At 37.9% G+C, this 15,689-nt stretch overlaps 1 long non-coding RNA gene across 1 annotated transcript; it reads left to right on the forward strand.

The window, feature by feature from the left end:
- Positions 1-199: 199 nt before the first annotated feature.
- Positions 200-15,475, forward strand: LOC121096804. The gene is made up of 5 exons (XR_005830688.1): positions 200-700; positions 2,601-2,677; positions 3,284-3,370; positions 8,399-8,465; positions 14,646-15,475. It is a non-coding gene; the product is annotated as an uncharacterized LOC121096804 (long non-coding RNA).
- Positions 15,476-15,689: the final 214 nt, after the last annotated feature.

Below are 15,689 nucleotides of genomic sequence, written 5' to 3' on the forward strand. Positions count from 1 at the left end.
TGCATTCGGCGGGGTCGTCGCTGGGCGGTCAGTATCCCTCCGCCGGGGTCGTCACCCCTGGGTCCGCACGACAGTCTCCCCTCGGGTGAGGGCGGGGGGCGCGGGAGGGGGGCGGATCCGGCGGGGGAGCGGGGCTTTGCCGGCGGCGGGGGCGAGGACCCTGCCCGGCCACCGCGTTACTACCGGCCCTGCTCCTTTAAGAGAGGGTTGGGCTCCCGGTGACCCCGCGTGATGTCCGCCTCTTCCTGGTTGCCATGGATACCGCCTTCCAGCGTCCCAAAATGGCGTCACCGCTGCGGGCGGACGCGTTGGAGACGCGCGGGCAGGCCCCGGCCGCCAGCCAGGCCCTCCGCCGCTGCCCGGCGGGAGCTGGGTGCCGGGCCGCCCGCCGGCGGGGAGCGGCCTCTGCCCCGCCGTTCCCCTCCCCTCGCTTCACGGCCGTCGCTCCTCCTTCTGCTCAGAAGGGAAGGTGGCTGCGGCCTGCGCCCGGCTCCTGAAGCGGCAGTGGCTTCAGCGAGGGCCCGTTTGCGGGCAGGAGCTGGTGAGGAACGGAGGGGCTCGCAGCGCCGCGCTGGGGAAGAGCGAGGGTCTCCTGCTAACGCCGCCGGATAGCGACCCGGGGGGCGCCGCCGGCAAGTGGTGCTGGCATGGCCTCCTGAGGGCTGGGAGCGCCTTGCTGCCGCCGTGAGACGTGGTGGCGGTAAGTAGCTGGCAGCAGGTAAGGGTTTGCCGCCGGAAAGGATGATTTCCTAGGGAAGGTGTGCAGGACGAGGAGCCCTGTAGGTGGGAGGTTCTCTCTGCCTGGAGTAGCCCAGGCCTGTGGGAAGGCGTCTGGGTGAGGGCCAGAGGAAGCGGGGAAAAGCAGATCCTGCAAAATAGGGAGTTAGTAGCCTTGCGCAGAAGTATGTACCCACCTGTGGCTTTGTAACCTTAAAACAATCTTCAGCGTACTCTTAGAAACGCCTCACAAATAAATGAGACACTAACATGTAGAGTAAATAACAAATATTTAAGTAACATCGCAATATTTCCCCTAAGGAAAGATAAGTTTAGCTGCACTCTCAGAGTAACTAGACCTGGGAGGGCAGGGAGGAGCAATAGTCTTGCGTCTCATTCCAGGAAAATACTGCACTTACCCATCTGGGAATGGGAAGACTGTGTATATTTTCCATATGGTACCTGAAGATGTTTAGGTCTCCTTGCCTTATGGCTGTGTATGTAACTGGTTTTCTGATCACAGAAATAAGCAATGCTAAATATCCTGGCAGATATTTTTTGGATTTTTTTTTAAATATGCTGCAAAATGTGCTATATGAATGTGTTTCAGAATAATCTAATAGTAATCGTTGATGAGGAATATTTGATAGTAAACAAATGCGATCCAGCAAATTTCATTATGAGTCTGTAAGGTTATGAAATAAAAATGCAAGTCTTCTATAATTGTTGTTTCATTTTGACCAGGTTGACTTTGTATGTAGAAGAGATGAATGTAAGTGCTTGTCTCAGGCAGGACATAGTGATTTAGAACTTGTGAAGTTTCAAAAAATTTTCTGAGGAAGTTTTTTTAATGTCTCACTGAATCAAAAAACAACGTATTTTGAAACTAGGAGGAAGGGTTTGTTTTATTTTCCCAAAGTAAACCAAAATAGTGAATATGTATTCTTCCAGGTATGAGGGGATTGTCACCTTTGTAACTGAGAAATTACTGGGAAGGGGAGGCGACAAACTGAAGTTCAGCTCAATTCCAAATTATCTGTATTCTGTATGTTATATGCTGCTTGTTTTGGTCTCTCAGCTGCCTAGATTTTCTTCTTAAGTTACATTGTCTTTAGCTGTTTCAGAAGGGGGTCTTGTTTCACTTTCCTAAAAAAAAAACTAAAATAAGGTACAACTGACAAGGCAACTTCAGGGAGCTTTGCCACTGAAACTGAGGCTAATTACAGTGCTGCACAATAGCTGGGAAATACGTGTTTTCTGTAGCTTGTAATGGGCCTGTCCCATTGACTTCATGAGAACCGTATCAGTGGTGTGTCTGTTCATAGAATATGTAATTGAATGTTATGGATTTTTTAACCATTCGTTTTTGCACTCATAATAAATATAAGATGTTCCTAATTATTATTATCTTCAGTTTTTTGGTTCTCAGATTGGTTTCCTGTCAAACACTTCAGATGCCTATTTTCAGTTTTGTTTTCAGCTGCCCAAATATATCCTTAAAACAAACTGAAGTCAGTTAACATAAACTGTGCAAAAAGCTATGTAACTGTCAGTGGAAGTAAGTTGAAATCATTTTGTAAATGTTTATTTTACAAAAGCATTACCAGGAACTTAGTGTTATTGAAAAAGAATGGGTTTGGATTATTTGAAAAATTTTGGTTTGGTTTTATGGCAGTAATATCAATTGAGTATAATGCAATGAACATATGTATTTGAATATATCACTATATCCTCTGAAGCTGGTGAGGGCATCAGCAAAACTTCCCAATTCAATCACATTTGAATTCACTATTGCTGAAAACAAGTAACCTCACATCAGTAATCTCCGTGTTTTTAACTGCTGTACACATAAAACTTCTGGATGCTACTTATCCTTTCTGCAGGCTATGAAGTCTCCCAAAGAGATCTGTGTCAGAAACAGTAATTGAAGAAATCACCGATGTGCCACGTTATGTATCATGTAAGCCATACTGTGTTAGCATCTAGGAAGCCTAATTGGTTGGGGTTTTTTTTGGGTTTTTTGCATTCCAAGTATGCTATTTTGCAGTCTCGTAATAAATAATAATAGTTTCCTGAAAGACCTTACAGTCTAAGCCCCCAACCTTGCACAGTTACATGAATGCTGACATTTGGTACTTTGAATAGTCCCATTCTTTGAAGTCAGTGGTTTTGAAACAGTTCATTGTTTTTCTTTAAAACCAAAAAGGGAGTTTGTGGCTGCACGGTGGATTGGTATGAAGGTTTCCATATTTCTGTGAGTGTTGTCCTACTTTGAATGATCTCTGTGGGCTTTACATGAGCAGTAAATTAAACTCCTTCAGGATTAAGTTATTGATTTATCAGGCATGTTTTACACAGCTCCAGAGCACGTGGTCATGGCCAGGATTTCCAGGTATCAGCTGACTATCAAGTCAAAAAATACAGGTGGTCTTCAGAATGTGTTAGGGCAAAAAATTTACTTGGACAAGAAGGCCATATCTGGGGGAAAAAGCAAGTCTGTGGCAGCAGGCTTTGTGTTCATGTGAAGTGTCTGTGATGCTTGTTTAGACTTTTCCTCTCATTCTAGGGAATTGACATTTTTCTTCCATCACACAATCTGATATGTTAGGGATGTTCTCCAGAAGGATTTTTTTAATTCTGCTACTGCCTCAAGGTCAGTACAGGAAGCCCAAACTATTGTATATTGTACAACTAAAAATAAATGAACTGGAATTGCTGTAAATTAAAAGAAAGGACTTCTCTGAGGGCGAAGTTAACCATACGCGAAGAAGTTTGCTGAAGCTAAGTGTAGGACAATAGTCAAATAAAGAGGACAAGACAGACAAAAAGAGTACCTAGAGTGTGATACCGCAAGGGCACACACCCTCAGATGTAAGCATGTGAATTATTTTATTACTGCAAAAATGAATTGGAAAACATTTATTTATTACTTTCAATATTGTCAGTTGTAATAATAAGAAGGTGTACTTCAGCATGCTTGTTTATATTTAACTAAAATCTAGAGAAGCTAGGACACCTGTAAAAAAGAAAGGAGGGCCTGCTGGCAGCAAACAGATATTAGAAGCAGAGTCTGCTTTGAACTTTTCTAACCGATCAAATGCAACAGTAGTTGGGGGGGGGGGGGGGAAATGGCTAGAAATGCACCCACTTACAGATGTATTTGTGTCCAAAATGCTACAAGGAGACCCTGATAGTAACTCTCCATTTTGCAGCAAACAACAGCTTCCGTCCCAGGTTCAATTTCAATTACATTTCAAAATTAAAGCCATTACTCAGGACTTTATAAACAAAGGTATTGACTATCCAATAGCAAGCATGTGCTTTTATTGAGAAGTTAGGAAGGGAAGATTACCAATTAGTTTCTGCATAAGCTACTTCAAGGAGAAAGCCTGAGATGAAGGGGAAAGGCTTGTGACTCACTGCAAATCTAAAAGTAAACTATATAGGAGTACAGATGCATAAGTGAGTATTCACAGAATACGATACAACCAGTTGGATTGTGTAGAAGCAGAGATCATTTTAACCATCAGTGAAAAGAATTTTTTTTTCAAGTAGCTATTTTAAGGCTGCAATCATAAATTTACAAATACAGGGAAACTATCCCACGTTTCCCCTGTGTGGGCATCTACCAGTCTCACTGCAGAAATACAAGGCTGAAAGAGATGACTTCAGGTCATCAAGTCCTAGTCCCTGCTGTTTCATCCAACCACATAATAGATCTTCATGGCATAAATGGGACTTGATGTGTTTCAAAGTGGTGAGGCTTCTTTTGCCCTGCTACTTCCACACAAAATAACTGCTCCAGATTGTCATTTCTCTGAAGGTTAGAAATACAGTTATACAAAATAATTTACAGCTTACTTTGTGTGTGGATACCTTGTAGCTTCAATACTGCCCTCATGTGTAGGTAACAATGTTATATATGTGTGTATATAAAATGCTGTATGTATTTAATAAACACGCCCTCTTTATAGGGTTTGTTTTGGGTTTGTTAGTCTCCACTTCTGAAACAGACTCTCTACTTCCAGGTCACTTCAGCATCTTTTTGCTGCATTTTTTCCAATTAAAACTTTTTTTTTTCATAGTAAGTCTTACAAGTGCTATGTGCAAAGGCATTTTTACTTCCCTGTGTCATATGGAAAATTCTGTGTGATTTAGATTTTAGGATTGTATTTAACTTTCTCTACCAAAATCACATTGGTGACTCTTGATCATCCTTTAATCAGTTGTTATTCCGACGTCTTTCTCCTCTGCCAACTTTCAGTTTATAACCTTTTTGTTTATGGCAGAAATTATTTCTAAATAAATGACTTTGCCATTTGTACTTTTCAATTTCTTCCTCCCCCAGCCTCCAGGAATGCTTTGAGTTGTTATGAAGGAGAAGTTGGTGTACATGTCAGGATAAACGTGCTAAATAGTACACACTTTATGGCCAAGTATGTTTTTCTAGGAATCCTGGAATTGGGAACAGTGGATAGGTTTTGTTTTTTGTAAGTGCATGTAATATTACATACAATGGGCATCTTTTGTGTCTCTGGACTGACATCATGGATGGCAACTTGTTTAACCTATGCCTCTCCACCTACCTTTCACTGTACGTGTGTTTCAATCACTCTTGAAATGCCAAATTACTGTTTGACATGACAGTTATAATTTGGTAATGTTTGTCACAAACAACAATAGGTGTTATCTGTTTGTACAAACAGTAAATCATATGGCTTTCCACATTAAACATAAGATGACTTGAGATAGCCACACAAATAACCTTTCAAAATAAAATTTCTTATGAATTGTCTAACAGATGATAAATACAGGTTCTGAAAAGTGCAAGACGAGAATCCAGATGGTGGGGTAGTGTGGAAAAGGTCAGTTGCTCATTTTGGTCAAACAAGGAATACAGACCCCCCACCACCACCACCTCCCCACAAAACAGGCTGATACTTAATCTGCTTATAGGACAGGCTGATGGCTAGAAAGATGAGGCTGGTAACAAAAGAAACATAATGTGAAAATGATCCATTCAACATGTAATTAATACTAGCATCTGTCACCATTTAATGAATGCTGCGCTAATCAGAAGATTTTGTCATGTTAGTAAAATGTTTTGCTACTTACCCATAAAATACAGGCATCATATGTATATAAAACTAAGATCGTTCTGTGCGGTATTCCACTGGATGTATAACAGTCAGAATAACCAAATTTTATCGGGCATGTAACTGCAGAATTGCATGTTTGGTCAGATATCAGCAACTGGATTCTCTAACATTTATACAGGACATCTAGGTGAGCAAATAGTGTACGTAACTAGGCAAACAGTTCTGATGACTGTTCTTGTTCTTTAACCATCATTGCTCCTATTTTCTAGTGTCCACTTGTACATCTTCAATCAGTTTCTGATTAAATCAATATATTCAGAGCACAGTATGTTATTTTGGATACTGAGAACTACAGTATTTTCTTGAAAGATCCTGTAACTAATTTATTTTCACTTAAAAGGTAAAGTTGCGTTCTGGCTTTTTTTAGTTGCAAGTAAAAATTCTGAAGCTACAGCACTCAAATCTTTAAAAACATTTTTTTTAAAAATCCCTTTGCAATAAACAACTTGATTCCATGTCAGATCTCTATATAAACCCTAAATTAAAAAAAAAAATAATCCTTAGCATTTTCAATATAATTTCAATTTTAGGAGACGTTACCAAGTGATTGTTTTAATGGTTGTGGGCTGGTTGGTTTTCAGTTTTGAGTGCCTTTCAGGCTCTATTGACACCTGCAAGGATTGTTCCTCCATTTTAAAAAAACGGTATTATAAAGTTAACCAAGTGTTGCCTTTGTATCTCGGGCTTGTTTTTAAGTCTTAATGACAACACTTGATATATAACCTATTTGATTGACAGAAGATGCCATTTGAAGTGCTTAAGCCAGATGGAGGGGGGAAATTAACAGATGTTATTATAGTAATTAAGCTGAAATTATTTTCATGTTATACAGATTTTTTTGCAAGGTAAGTCTGATTTTAAGTAAAGATTTGTGGGAGATGAGCCTGTTCAAAGTCGTACGATCTCTTTTGCGTTTGAAACTTGAAGAGTGATATACCAGTTATTGCGTAGCTGGACCAATTCTATTCAAGTCTCTGTGACATTTCAAATGGAGAATTGATTTCTTAACAAAAATAGTGCAGAAATTTCTCTAAAGGGGGTTTAAAAAAAATGATAGTTTTGTTATGACCTATTTGTGTAGAGGACTGTAATTGCATAAAACTCGCAAATTTCTGTTTTTGTCTTAAATTACTATAATTTCAAGCATAGTTTGATGACTTCAAGAGAAGGAAGCCATTTTGTTCCAGCTCAGGAAGTACTCTGTTATGCTGAAAAAGTGTCTTTCCAAAATAATTGAAGGCTTCCATGGTAATGGTATCAAGCAGTATTAAGCAATTATTATCAGGATAATATTTTTTAAGCCTAAAATACATAGAGAAATCTCCTTTGCTTTTTTGCTGTCTCTAATCCAGATACCTCAGTAAGGGGTAGAGCTGCTTGGAAAATGGAAAGAGTTTCTCTGGGGAAATAATGCTGTATTGGAAATCATGAATATTGTTGTCAGGTGTTTCTGTCCAAGGCTAAAATATGTTGGTTTGGTAATGTCACGATGTTGTGTTACTGCTTGGGTGCCTGATAGTATCTCACTTTAATGCACCACCTCTGCATTTATGCAGTTGCTAGATCTTATCTGTAAGTGTTGGGGAAAGATTCGGGAATTCTTTGGTCATGCTGCAATATTGAAGATGTAATCCAGCACAAGAACCAAACTGACTGGAAAATGTGGACTTTTAACAACTGAAATGCAATTTGTGATGTGTCATAGTAGCAATGTTGGCGTTTCAGGACTTTATTGGTGGGTCGAGGTTTCTTTGCAGAAGGCATCACGTACAGCAATATAAGTGGTGAGGGTTTTTCTTCCCAAAATACGCAATTCTCTTGTTTTTTGGGTGGTTGGATTTTTTTTTCCCCCACAAACATTACTAAATGCTTAACCCTGTGAAACATTCATTTATAAATTTGAAATTAGAGATATAACTAATACTGGGTTCTTAAGTGGTTATTACTTGTGAAGTTCAGTTGTTTGTGAGCCTACAATAATTCAATGCTGTCATGTAGGCTTATAAAATTCCTATCTCGATAGTGGTTGAGCTGTTATCTGAAGATGCATTGGAATATTCTTATATCAATTACAATTAAGATATGTTGAAGATAATAATTTTGGTTAGTTCTCTGTTACGATTATTTGCTGGTTTGGTTTTCTGTATCACTGGTAGCCTAGAGATGGATTTTTTCTTTTGTCTAGGCTGTTTTATGTCCACTTAAAATTAGTCTTTAATGTACAGACAGCAGCATTACACTGAATTGCAAAGTTTATTTTATTTTAAGGTTTTTTATTATTAGTTTTATGCATGGCTTTAATATTTGTGGCTTTCTTCAAAGGTATCACACTCAGTCTAGTTCTACCTGCCAAGAATGATTTTCAGGTCATGAAAGTGTAATAGTTTCTCAATGTAAGCAATCACCACTACCTTCTGCTTAATTAAGTAAATGTTTCCTGTTTTTGCTGAGTGTTGTTTACATGTTCAATGCTTATCTTTCAGAGAAAGATTTAGTTATATTCTCAATTTGCCTTACTTTAGGTAGTACATCCCTTATCCTGTGGCTTTGTGTCTTGGGAAACCTCAGGAGTAACTCTACTTACCAAAGGTAAGTTTGTATTCTTATCTGTTGTCTTGTTTCCATTCTTCCTGCTTCAAGTTAGGAAAATAATTATTTCTTCTTTTCTATTGCCTTTATTAACCAAAAGCAACTTTCCTTATTTCATTTTGCACATACACAGCAGCGTTCTTCATGAAGATAGGATAGGTTTAGGTGTACCATATATTTATACTTTGTTCATTTATCAAAAATCAATTGCATGCACTCAGTAATGTGTTGAAGGAACATCAAGAAGAGTAGAAGGCAAAGCTAGAAAAGAATTGGATTTTTTATCTTAAGCTGTGCTATATAAGACTATGAAACGTCTTATCTAAAGATGCACTGGTGTAATTCAAAATTTGTTTTTAAACAAACTTGCTAAAGCCAGTCTAAACTGCTCTATGGATACTTATCGTAAAGATTTACTTTGGTTTGATTGGGTATCAACTAAATAGATCTGTGTTAAACTGAAATAAGTCTAAATTGAACCAAAGTAAAAGTGCCTACAGGTTTTGGATGGGCTTCACTAAATTTGATTAAAATCGTGCACTGGATGCAAGCAGTGTATATGTCATTTGTTGGATGAAATCTGAATTAGACAAATTATCTAGAGAGGTGTAGTAACTAGGAGAAAGAACAGTAGTGCACAGTAAAATGATCAAAATAATTTGTCAAAAAAGGCAAAATGATATTGCAGATGGAGAAACCTGGGAGAGTGTCTGAAGCTAGAGTTCAAAACACAGTAAGATGATAGTGAACAATAGAGTCAAAGGAATGACAACAGATGGGGATTGCAGGCAAGAGAAGCATAGCTGGAAAGCATTGAAGAGCATGTAGATACTTGTGACAGAAAATGCAGTGTATGTTTTTAATATACATGCACATCAAACTAACATGACAACTGATAATGACAGGATAGATTTCAGCATTCGCTGAATTGGTGCTACAGCTGGATTGTGCTGTTGTTCCCTCCTATGCAGTTTATAATGAGACTGAAATCTACAGATAACAAGTGTTAAGTTTAGTGTAAAACAAGTAATTAAAATTGGACTGGACAAAACTAGTGTTTGAAGGAACAAAAAGAAAAAAACAACTTTTTTAGAGAGCATGTTACCTGTAGTACTGAGCTGATAACTGATAGGGAAAAAGGGCATACTTGTTAGAACTGCTTTTTCTGAAAACTGGAGACATGGGTAGGAATCAAATACACTAGAATGCCTGCACAATGTGATGGATTCTTCAGTTTTCCAGTCATTTGAGCAAGTAGAATTAAAGCTGTAAATAGACAGTGAGGGAATTCTGAAAAACATTGAGAATGTTAGTCTGTTCTTAAAAAGTGTGATGAGATTTTAGAGGCTAGCACAAGAGATGTTTCTCAGAATTTAGAGTAAGAGATGTCAGTGCTGAAAGTGAGCTGACCACATACGAATATAGGGAAACAGTTTTAACAGATATTAAACTGGTTGCAGGTATATGCAAATCAGGATCATAAGTATCCAAGAAAGGAGCAGCAGGATGATTGAACTAAGACTTCTTATGTAATAAAAAGGATTGCCAGCTATATGTGCATACCCTGCTAAAGGAGATGATTACCTAGAAAAGGTTTTTCCTTTTCTACTGTACTTCAGAACTTCTTATACACATAGCAGGAAGTCTGTTCTGTTGTTTGGGTTTTTTTTTTTTTTACTCTAACGAAGGAAAACAAAGAACTAAAACAAAATAAAAAACCCAAACAAACCAACAAACAGAAGAAACTGAAATCATAAACTAGACCTGAAATTGTAACAAGGAGACCTTGAAACTGAAGTAAGGAAGACAAAACAAAAAGAAATGGTTTCAAATGAAACCTGTCAGTATCTTGCCCATCTAGAAAGGAATGTTATGCCTTGCACTTCTAGCATCCTTTGTTCTGTTAAATAGTGGGATAATCTCTTTGTGGTGGTCTTATCTAGGTCTGCTTGTTTAATCGCATTAATAAATGACAAGTATCATGCTCATAATTGAAGACTCTGATCCTCAAGAGTAATTTTTTATTCCCTCTGATAGTGTTGCTTTGCCCTCAGCACATACCTCTGCTCCCTTCTGCTTTTTCTCTCTTCTGCTCTTGTATTGTTTCCTCTGAGCTGTGTGCACAAGCCTGTATAAAGGTGGTTGTTAGCCTCCAAAGCACCTGTGCTGTATGCATCTCTGATAAAGATCTTTAGCTTTGGGGTTTTTTTGCTTATTTTCTTGCCTTTTTATTTATGTTCCCCCACACCGCCCCTGCCCCACAAGCTCTGGAAAAAACAATTAGGAAAGATACTAGTATAGGAATAAACTAAGTATGTAAATGAGAGGAAGAAAGAGACTGTGGCAAGGCAGCAGATTGCTTGCTCGAACATAACTACTGCATTCCCCAAAGGAAAAGAAAATTATTTTTTCCAATCTTTTTATTCCATCTTCCTTCTGTATTTTACTGAAGTGTTTTTCAGTTACTTTAAGTGGAAGCCTTTGGTAGTTATGCACATACACACGTGCACACAGAGCTAATACATTAGCTTAAGTGTGTTGATGTTTCTGAGTATGAGTGAAGTGAGGGAAAAATTAACAGCTTCATAGTTGCTACATATGAAATTTTGGAATTGTGACTTTTTTTTTTCTCTTTGTCCATGCACTTCAAATACTTGTAAATAGCAGCCCACAAAACAGTTCGCATTGACACCAAGTCATCTTTCTTTCCATACGCCATTGTCTTTACAGTTGTACCCTACTGCAGTCACAGTTTTGGTTTTGTTTGCTCACTAAACTGTTTTCTTTTCTTGCTCTTAATAGTAAAAAGTTTTTTCTCCAAAAAAACCTGAAGCAGATGTAGGGCAGAGAAGTGTGTGGGCTTGCATGATGACTGTTGTGATCCTGAGAGCAGTCTTTATGACCTTTACATGCTATTGTCCAAAATCTCAACCTGATGGTTTGAGGGAACATTGGTGGTTTTTCTTGTAGAACAGTTTCTTTAGCACAGCATGTTAGGTTTTGCACTTGAGACTTTTTGGTATGTCTGAACTGGACATCCCCTAGAAAGACTGAAAAATGGACTTTGTCTAATAAACACCAGCAACCTTAATTTTTTTTTTCTCATGAATGCACATGAGAAGGAAACTACTGTCCTGTGCAGATGTCATTATATCAGTGTTGACAAAATAGTCATTTGTAGAACTTCCTGTACGATAGCAAATGCAAACATAGAATTTTGTAGCAATTGCCAAATGAAGCATGAGTGTTGTAAGCCCTACTTGAAATATTTTTTTTTAAAAAAAAGGTAATAATTTGTCAGAAGAGCAAAAGGTATCTAATTTCACAGACATAACAGGCAGCAACTAGTACCTATTTGATGTCATATCATGCATGCCTGAAAAGTGGAATGGCATCAGTGGATGGGTTTAGTTTAATTTCAGTTTGGTGAACTCTTGGATTGTTGCACCCAGGTGTGGGTTTTTTTGTTCCTACTCCTAGGAAGTTTTCCTTCAAAGACTTCCAGAAACCCTAAATAAATGAAGAGTTGATTAACTGCAGCCTGTGTACAGGCTATTTTGCCTTCTTATCCGATGAAGCAGGTCAAAACCTGCCAGCAACTTTGAGGTACACAAGTATTATTTCTCATATACCCCAACCCCCCTGAAACCAGTGGAGTTCATTCTGCCTGGCTGCTTTTGCTAGTGAACACTGTTCACATTCTTGCATATTAGCCAAATCGAGACTCTCAAAATAATCTCCTTTGGCCAATCATAGCAAAGTAACAGCTTTAATTGCAAATGTTAAAAATCAAGCAGAAAAATAAAGGCTTTATTTAACAACAAAAAAAAAAGGTAATGTAATCACAACAATCAACTTTCTCCAAGACTGTAGGAAATGTATTATATACTGTAGTAGTTACAAAATAGTTTGTGAAGTTTATAGTTAAGACCACTGGATATTTGTTAAAGAAACCAGTTACAATGGAAGTAACACAGTTGGTTTGTTATGTTCTGCAAGCTGTAAAGGCTAGAGAGGCACTATTATTTTCTAGATCTTTCCAGATAAACGTGCAGCTCTGCAGTTTGTACATGTTGTACCTTAACAGCATTATGTGACTATTCCTCACTGCCTTGAGATTTACTCTAAAAGTGATTTAAGTGAAATAATGGTGAACTGTGAAGATGGTCGTTTTACCAGATAAACTAGTCTTCTCTTTAAATCGCTGCTAACTTAGAACTACTTTTCTTGTGCAAATGTTAACATATATGCTTACGTACACTTGCATCTATTGATTACTATCTAAAACTTTAGCGTGCTGGTTTTTTTTTTTAATAGAAACCTGTTATAAAAGGCAGGAGGCACAAGTATATACAAGTAACAGTACTGGTACTCCCTAATTAGTCATAGGACAGGTGGGACATTGGCCCTGAGTAGCTGGTCAGAAAGTAAAAGAATATTTAAGAAGTGACTGTATAGCAGCAATAAAAGCTTGCTTGCTCACTTAGCCTAGCACAGTTGGAGACATTTTATTTGGTGAACGTATTATGCCTTTCAATTGATGTAGCATAATTAAAAGGGAAAGTGGTCTGGCTGGTTAGGTTGTTTAACTTACTGTATTTTATGACTTCGGTTACAACTATTTTCACAGAAATATCCATTGGGAAAAGCAGAGTTAAATATTTCTGTATTGATTTACTCTTCTTAATAGTGTCCTTCTACCTGTCTCGCACAGTAATGTTTTTTTTCTGAACATCTTACAAGACTCACCAGTATGTCCTTTAAAACATAATTCATTTTTTTAAACTTTGTAATACCAAAATGTCAGGTGTAAGGTAAGGAGATGGACCTAAAGCCACAATGTGTTATAAAAAGTCTTCTATTTTGTTTTACATTTTTCAAAGGAACTAAATATTTACCAGATATGAGTCTTAGTCGCTTTCGGGATAGTACCGGTGAAGTTGTGTGTTGTGGAGCTAATAATTTAGTACAAACAGTATTTTTTTTATTTTAGAAAAAGTGTTTTGATAAATATTTTAGCAGTAGTTGTGGAGCATTTTGTCTTCTATTAAGCTATTCATACTTATGCTCTTAAAGCCTAGTTATAAAATTAAGCTGTCTTTCTGTTGTTGCTTGAAGATGTGCCTATTCAATAGCAGTAAATGACTGCAACTGCTTTTCAGCTCTGACGTTTATTACAGCAACACAAAATCTCCAAAGTAAGGCATACTTAAAAACATACATTAAGGAGTTTGTTTGGGTTTTGTTTTTTAAATCTCACTCTTGCTTGGCAAAAGGAAGCTGGAAATAACTTCTACTTGATGGATGGTGAATTCTTTTTACACTCTAGGTCAAGCTAAATGCTGTGAGGTAATGCTGGTGTACAGTAGGCCACCCGTTCTCATCCTCTGCTGGCTCTTTTCCATGTTCTTATGATTACAAAGGGCTGAAACAGCTAGCTGAGCATTTACCTTATATCCATACATATTACAGAAGTATGGTTGGGCAAATGTTTGGAATTTCAGGTAAGTGTCCTCACGTGACTATACTTGACAAAAAGCTCCATATGACATGATAATGAGGCTCTGAAAAATCAAGTAGTAGGCCACAAAAGAGAAAACTCAGTGTTCGCAGACCAAGATGCTGATGGAATTTCATAAAACTGGTGAAAGATGCCTCTCTGATTGGGGCTTGGGTCCTGCTACAAAAATCTTGCTGCAAGTAATGGATATGAAAGAGCTTCTTAATTTTTGCAAGATTTTTGTGTAGCCATCATGAAGTAACTTAAATGTGAGAGTGACTGCCACTTCCCTTTGTGCAGAGACAGTGGGGAAATTATTAGGAAAAATGTTACTATGTAACTGTGCCAAGATCATGGTATGAATATTTGGTAATATTTGTTATATGTCGTATCTGGAACTACTGATTTTTGTTAACTGTTTCACATCATGTTGTGAAATACCTGTATGTTGTTTGTTATGCTGCATGAAGGCACAGTGGGAATATTTATTTAAACAAACGATATCTTTTCATTGCCAGGAATCTAACTGGTTTTGGAGGCAGTAGGGAAAAAAGGAGACTTGACATGTTCTTCAGTTCCACAAGATCTGCATTCTTGCTTTTAAGTTAATCATAACATGCCATTAGTAGCCTTACATGAAACAATTGCCCACGTGTGGTGTTTTTGGGGTTTTTTTTCAGTTCTTTCGCAAATACCTGTGCATTGTTGGTGCTACTTGGTTCCATAGTTTAGATATAATGCATGGTTGCCTCTTCATGGTGAAAAGTGAGTAAAATTTTAAAGTACCTATTTTGCATTTTTTTTTGAAGCGCCCTAGAAGCCTAAACTTCATCCACTTGCAAAGTGATCATAGCTCTGTCTAAGCCTAAAGATTTCTATTGTCCTATTCAAAATTTCCTTTATTACTTATGCAGTCAAAGCTGTAGTGTGGATGGATGTAGCTGCAACTGCATGAAAAACTTTACTATAGTATCAGCTTCTCAATTATATGTGGCTATGTTAGAATAAGAGTAGAAAAAGCTATGACTGGAGGACTGCTTTTTAATAAGTAAAATTACATCTACACCAACAGGGACCTGGAACAGCAAGGAAGCAGGTAAGCTGGCAGTTTTCATGGCTTGGAAATTGAAGTTAAGTTTACAAACTCTTAGGAAACATTAGCTGATGCCGCTTCAAGCCGATAGCTTCAAGCGATCAGTTAAGGATATTTAGGTATACAGATCATAACTTTAAAAACATCTTCATTATCTCCTTGAAGATTTTGCAGTAATGCTGGTATTTATTCCAGTTTTATTTTGTAAAGGTTTATTTGAGGGTCTATGTTTTGTATACACGTGTGTGTGTGCTTATAAATGTACACCTCGCTAATATTGTCATTTGTCTGTTTTATCGCTCGGGAATCCACCCATACTGTAACAACGTAAAATCCTCACTGTTCTCAGTGAAATGGAAGGAAGTAAACCGGATTAATATTAGTAAGATTACAAGATATTTTTTTTAACCTTGCCTACAACAGAAACTGAATCCTGCTTTTGGCGCGGAGTGTGATCTTTGCTAACAGCTTGTGTGAAGGAAGAGACATGATCACGACCTTCCTCTGCTGTAGACACAGCTGTGACAGCAACAAAACAAAAGATAATATTAAAAGCTGACACACTGTTCAAGAATATATGTAAGGTTTTAAGAGAACTCTGGGAAAATTACTGATAGCCAGGGCCACTTGT

Source organism: Falco naumanni, chromosome 13 (genome assembly GCF_017639655.2).
Source record: "Falco naumanni isolate bFalNau1 chromosome 13, bFalNau1.pat, whole genome shotgun sequence".
In the NCBI taxonomy this organism is placed as follows: domain Eukaryota; kingdom Metazoa; phylum Chordata; class Aves; order Falconiformes; family Falconidae; genus Falco; species Falco naumanni.